The 7375-nt window shown below is 34.7% G+C and overlaps 1 pseudogene; it reads left to right on the top strand.

Annotated features, from left to right (window-relative positions):
• LOC113088210 (tensin-1-like) overlaps nucleotides 1-6485 on the top strand; it is a 39423-nt pseudogene extending 32938 nt beyond the window's left edge.
• The last annotated feature ends 890 nt before the right edge of the window (nucleotides 6486-7375 follow it).

The following is a 7375-nucleotide window of genomic DNA, read 5'->3' as shown; positions in this document are numbered from 1 at the left end:
AATAAAATTACTCAAGTAAAGTACAGATACTTGAAAAATGTACTTAAGTACAGTAACGAAGTAAAGCTACTCCGTTACTGTCCACCACTGCAAAACGTTGCACACCGTTTTGAACTTGAACATGCCCCTGCTGTCTCCTGTGTGTATGGGGAAAAGGGAGGGACAGAAAGAACTAGGGCTGTCACAATAATCGCAATATTGTAATACCGCGCTATTGACAAGCAAACCGCAGAGGAAAGATAGCAACCGCAGAAACCGCGGCAACCGCAGTGTTCATAATAATAATAATAATAATAATAATAATAATAATAATATAATATATATATATATATATATATATATATATATATATATATATATATATATATATATATATATATATATATATATATATATATTATATTATTATTATTATTATTATTATTATTATTATTATTATTATTATTATTATTATTATTATAAGCCCTGTACATTCTTTTTAAACTTCTTTTACTGGATCATTTTGTTCAGATTTATATCAAGCAGTTTAACTTTAACCAGTTTATTTGCCTCCTTGTCAGCATTTGTGCCAATGCTGCATTTTACACCTTTTAGTCCAGCATTCAAAATAACTGATTAAAACATATACATATTATTCTTGTTGTCACCTGTGAAAGACACAGTGTTTTCTGTTTAATGGTGGTTTATAATGTAACTTGATCAACTGATTGTTCTCAAAGTAGCTTTCATTGCTCCATCTTTGTCTATCTCGGCTAAGGTTTTTAAGCATTACTTCCTCTCTGCTTCTTCAATTATGACAGCAGAATGCACCACAAAACCAGTCTTAAGTCACTGGGGTATATTTTTAGCAGTAGCCAAAAAAAAAAAAAAAAAAAAAAAACAATGTATGGGTCAAAATTATAGATTGTTCTTTTATGCCAAAAATCATAAGTATATTAAGTAAAGATAGTGTTCCATGAAGATATTTTGTAAATTTCCTACCATAAATGTCAAAACTAAATTTTGATTATTAATGTACATTGTTAAGAATTCATTTGGACAATCCTAAAGGCAATTTTCCCAATATTTAGATATTTTTGCACCCTCAGATTCCAGATTTTCAAATAGTTGCACCTCTGACAAATATTGTCCGATCCTAAAATATGATTCATCGATGGAAAGCTTATTTATTCAGCTTCCAGATTATGTATAAATCTTAATTTTTGAAAAAAATCCAGGGTCAAATGTATTTTCAAATTTTCCCTTTTTTTTTTTTAGCTATTGCCATTCTCAAGGATAAAGAGCCGGGCTCCTTCATCATCAGAGACAGTCACTCATTCAGAGGAGCTTACGGATTGGCTATGAAGGTGGCCACGCCCCCACCCTCGGTTGTACAGCAAAGCAGAAAAAGTAAGAACTTTACAAACACATGACTTTTGATAACAACTCTCACATTTCCACTCACTCGAGCTGAACAGTGACACAATGCGTTTTAAATGGTCACCTTTTTGTCTGCATATATGAACTGTCCATAGAGTCTGAATATACAGGGCAATTCCTTGAATAAACTGCGGTGAATTTTTGATGGACTTTAAGACCATGGAGAGCAGGTCGTCCCAACACTATTGTGTGAGAAACAGCTGAATGAGTGTGAACACAGCTGGAGCGTTCATATCCAGAGCCCCTCCGTAAACACAGTGTGTCTCTCAATCAGAGGAAGGAAGGGAGGCGCGCACACACACACACACACACACACACACACAGTGTCTATCTCCTTCTGATTCACAATTCTAGGTGACTAGTATTAAGCTGTTTTTTTTTTCTGTTCCATTGGAAATTAAATTTAACTTTATCTTTAGAGATAAGAGCTCATTGTATGAAAACTTAATCTGAGTCTATTTTCAACATCAGATACACTCCTGGTGTTCACAAACTTGGACCAGTCAGTCAGGGTGAGGTATTATGGAGGAAGTAGGATGCATTCTGTTGTTCCCACATTTCAGATGAACTGATGATTAGAGTTAAATGCAGGAAAGTCACACACACACACACACACACACACACTAAGGGTCAGTCACACTCAATTATGAATGTATTACTAAACAAATACAGACATTACAACTTAGCTTTAAATAATTAAACAAATAAAAATAGCATGGTAGAATTCTTGAGGAGAAATAACAGTATAAACAAATAAGACAATTCTCAGTGAGACAGCCATGGTGTTGAACTAAAGTTGCTTTTTTTGCAGACCACTGAAGTCTCTAACTTTTGCTGGCAGATGTTAATATCTTAGGAAATCCAAGCGCAGTTGGAGACAATGTTAAGATCTCTTCTGAAACCATAGGAGCCACGCGTGAGATTAGTAAATCCTCAGGAGAAAACTCTTGAGCTGTTTTTTTTTTTTTGTTGTTCAGGAGAAGCAATCAAGCTCCATTTTGTTCATGATTTTTTTCTTCTGTATATATGTGGGTCTTTTCAAATTTGGTCAACACTTCTCCATCCATTTCCTCTTGCTACTACATATGTGTTGGCATTGCTTCTTTAGTAATTAAAAATACTTTTTTCAAATGAAGTCATTTCCTATCTCTGTGCACAGTGGGTGATCTGTCCAATGAGCTTGTGCGGCATTTCCTGATCGAGTGCACACAAAAGGGAGTGCGGTTAAAAGGCTGTCCCAATGAACCTTATTTTGGTAAGTATCCGTTCATGTCTGTGTGAAGGTTAATAACAAACACGAGAGCTGGTTAGAGCTTCATCATTGCAGGGTCAGGAGCTCCCTCTAGTGGCTGAAGTCACATTCATCGTGCAACTGTTGCGCTTGTCTTTTCACTCCCTTGAAAGTTTGGGGTCAGGAACTTTTTATAATAGGCTACTTTTATTCAACATTAAATCGTTAAAAAAAATACATTTATATTGTTGGAAAAATATTCTTTTGAACTTTTCTATTTATCAAAGAATCTTAAAAAAATGTCACTTGTAAAATAATATTTAAAAATAAATAATAATGATAATTAAACATTCAAATAATCCCTTTTAGTTTTAAATCAGCATTTTATATAATATTATATCAGTATATGACACTGAAGACTTGGGGAATGGCTACTGAAAATTCAGCTTTTGTATTGCCAAAATTAATGACATTGTAAAATCTATTGAAATAGACAAATATATTTTTTAATTCTAATAATATTTCAAAATTCTACTGTTTAATAAAATAAATCCATCTATAGTAAACATATCTTTTAATGTTATTGCCGACTCCTGGCTTCTGAACGGTAATGTATATATTTTTTTAATTAAGCAAAATTGTTACAACCATGCATTGTTATTGTTTGGAAAATATGGTAAAACATTCAGCTTAAAAATATTGTTTCCCATATGAACATGAAGTCTCACAAATCTTGTGTGATATAATTTGTGTTTGTTTGCTAGATTTTTTTTTTTTTTTAATTATTTCTTTTTTTTTGTACTTTAATATTTTTTGCCAAGACAGTAGCTTATGATGCTGGCATGGCATTAAATAAATGTATACTTAATATACATATACTTCTACAGGAAGTCTCACAGCTTTGGTGTGTCAGCATTCAATCACACCCTTGGCTTTACCGTGCAGACTCATCATCCCAAACAGAGGTATGTTCTGATTTTAGTGTGTGAGTTTTATGTTTTTAGTGTTTTTATGCTAACTGAAGACTTCTTTTAGATCCTCTAGAGGAGTTCAATGAGTCTTCATCGCAGACATCTACAAACTCTGCAGCAGAGCTACTCAAACAGGGAGCAGGTAATGAAACGCCTGAACAATATCTGTGATTGTTTGGTCTCATCCGTGTGTTAATGTGTTAATGTGTGTGTGTGTTGTTGCTCAGCGTGTAACGTGTGGTTCCTGGGCAGCGTGGATCTGGAGTCTCTGACAGGAGTTCAGGGTGTCCAAAAGGCCACCACTGGGATTTTCAGTATGGATCCAGCACCCACATCCACCGTCGTTCACTTTAAAGTGTCTGCACAGGGAATCACCCTCACGGACAACCAGAGGAAGTGAGTCTCTCGCTTTATATTTCAAAGATTGAGTTATATTTAGATGGGTTTAGGGGCTGTTATTGATAATGTATTGCTGTCAGTGGGACATTTATGTTAGCAATCTGTTGTGAATAATGTTGAAGTGGAAATGAAAGCTAAAGTTGTGTAATCTCAATAATCACCTGTTGGTTTTGTGTGTAATTGGTCAAAGGTTTGTGGTCTGTAAAAATGTTTTCATGTTTTTAAAAATGTCTTATGCTCACCAAAGCTACATTTAGTTGATTAAAAAACAGTAATGTTATGAAATATTGTTCCAATTTAACTTCTACTTGTGAATCATTTTAAATGTAATTTATTCATTTGATGCAAAGCTGAATTTTCAGCATCATTTCTCCAGTCTTCAGTGTCACATGATCCTTCAGAAATCATTCTGATCTGTTGATTTGCTGCTCAAGAAACATTTGCATATTTTTGTGGAAACCATGTTACTTTTTTTCAAGATTCTTTGATGAATAGAAAGGTCAAAGGAGCAGCATTTATTTGAAATAGAGAAAAAAAAAAACAATGAAATGCCTTTACTGTTACTTTTAATGCAAAGCAATGAAGAGAGATAAAAACATATAATGTATAATGTATAGACATATAATGTTGTCCTGAGTTTTTATATTACTGTGTGTTTCCAGATTGTTCTTCAGGAGACACTATGCAGTCAACACAGTTATATTCTGTGCCCTGGATCCTCAGGACAGGAGGTACAAACACACACACAATCTTGCAATCTTGTTTGGACATTTGTTTGCCTGCTTTCAATTAATCTACAGTCTACCAGTTTTACACTTGTAAAGAATATTTCAGACTTCACAATATAATTGAATATTTTGGTGTAAATGGGTTTTTCTTGGATGTTCTGACTTCTTCCCTGCACTTTTCACAGGTGGACACGGGACGGCTGCACAGCTGCAAAGTACGTTTTAATCCGGCTATCTCAGTTCAGTTCTGGAGTAGTGTCAGTTATGTATTTCAGTGTGTATATTTATTCATAGTTGTGTATGCTTGTGTGTAAAACAGGATCTTTGGCTTCATTGCGAGGAAAAGCGGGAGCAGCACAGAGAATGTGTGTCACCTGTTTGCCGAGCACGACCCCGAGCAGCCCGCCAGCGCTATTGTCAACTTTGTCTCTAAGGTGATGATCGGCTCTCAGAAGACTAAATAGAAAAATCATAAGCAGAGATCCCTGCTGAACTGTGAAGGGGACAGACTCTACATCCTTACAATAAAATGTTGAAGAAGGAACCAAATTTACAGTTTCGCTACTGTTATGTGACCGCTTTTACTTGCTGATGGGGTAGAGACAGTGAGACGTCAGTATTGGAATAGATGAAACTTTATTTTATGTTGGATTCTCCCTGTTTTTTGAACAAGATACACAGGGGTGAAGCTAAACTTCATGGGGACCAGGAACAAGTTTTATAGGTGGACTGCCCTTTCACAAGGCCCGGGATAACATTTCCAATTGTCCCACCTGATGACTACCCTGGAAAAAAAAATCCATTCCACAGGAAGTCTTTGAAACCTAGGTAGCACTGTTGCATCACATGACACGTCCAGAAGAGGGCGCCACACTTCTCCAGCTCATTCTCGCACTGCCATAAACACAGTCTGCTCAAAGCAAACTCGAAAGCCTAAGAGGAAAAACAACTTACTACCCTTTTCTTTTCTTTTTTTTTCTTTTCTTTTTTTTGCCATTTTGTTTGCAGTATTTCTGAGGTCCTTAGTTTCGTTTGGAAATAAAAATGATTGAGGTGTAAATGTAGATTCATTTCCATGTTGTGTCTGGGCACATACATCCACAAAATGCAGACCAAAGAGCATTTTGCATATCAATTTACAAAATTGAAATATTTTTGGTTTTATATATGTGTATACATTATCAAATAATACTTTTAACATTTTTATAGTTCAAAATAATCAATTGATGTTTATCTCTGAATTTGTTTATAAGTGCAGAGCTAACATTTTTCGATCAATGTTAAGTGGTTTCCTTTAAAAAGCACATTTGCTTTGACTTTGTTTATATATTTGGAAATATTTATCATATAACTCATATTCTGTGTATACTCATCTCTTACTCATCTATGTGGCATGAGAGTTAAGCCATCTAATTTTGATAGATCACCTCATTTGAGGTAAACAACATTACATGTGAACTCAGTACTTCTGACAATTTTTTTTTAACTGACAAAGTGTGTAAATGCTTGATCAAAGAGGATTTTGCAAATAAATGTTTCACTTGGAATTCATCTGAATCGGACAAATGTGCCTGTGCCATTACTTTTCTTACTTTAAGAAGCAAGTTTTTATCACAAAAGCTATTCTGTACTTTCTTTGTACTGTCTAATGCATTGGTTTATTTGTAAATCAATGATTTATGGACTGTATACAGGCACAGAATACAATATTAAATAAATTTTATGGTACTAAATTGAGGCAGTTTTTGTCATATACTGTGTTAAAAGGATATATGTCATCAGTTTCTGACAACATCGTGTTAGCGTGATGCTATAGAGATGAGATGGTCTGTATTAGAAAGCAACAACTAACTTGGACCTTGTGTGATCATAATAAACAATCACATTACAGCCTTACAGCCGTTTATGGATACCATAGGAATGAATGAGAAGTGCAGTAAGCTGAATCCCACCTGTAACAAAAAGTCAGTGACTTCTCTTATAAAACTGATTTTTTTCGTGGTAAACTCTAAAAACTATGTACTGTAGTTCAGTCCAAAAGTATTGTCAAACATGTTGAAGATTAACAGATAGGCTGTTGATTAATTAAAGGTGGGGTAGGTGATTTCTGGTAACCAATGGTGATATTTCAAATCACCAAAACAAACACGCCCCTATTTTGATAGCGCCGCACCACACATACAGTACCCATGCAACCCAGGCAACGATTATTGTGCCAGCTCGCTGAGGGTATGATGTCATCGATAAGTGAAAGCAATGTGTGTTACTATGGTAATACAGGTTGAATGTGTTTTGATAGTACTGTGTGCCCTTACCAAAAAGTATTTATACTTCATGTTTATTGCTGTGACCAGTAACTCAGAAGTGTGGTTTATCAATACGAGGTGGTATTTTGTAGAAAAGTAGAAAGACTTCAGTTTAATTTCACTTTGAACATAAGTTGCACATTATTACTTTTGACCCCATTGGTTGGGACAAAAGTAACTCACAGGTGGGTCAAAAGTGACAACAATATAAGTTAGATTTTTTTCTGTTACTCTTATTTTTATGAAGTATACCTGACTATGACCTTGTTAATATGTAACTGCAAACATATTTTGTCCTTTATTTTTGCAAAAAAGAAAAGA

The sequence above is a fragment of the Carassius auratus genome, unplaced genomic scaffold (assembly GCF_003368295.1).
Source record: "Carassius auratus strain Wakin unplaced genomic scaffold, ASM336829v1 scaf_tig00045816, whole genome shotgun sequence".
In the NCBI taxonomy this organism is placed as follows: domain Eukaryota; kingdom Metazoa; phylum Chordata; class Actinopteri; order Cypriniformes; family Cyprinidae; genus Carassius; species Carassius auratus.
This window is presented reverse-complemented; position numbering and strand designations above follow the sequence as displayed.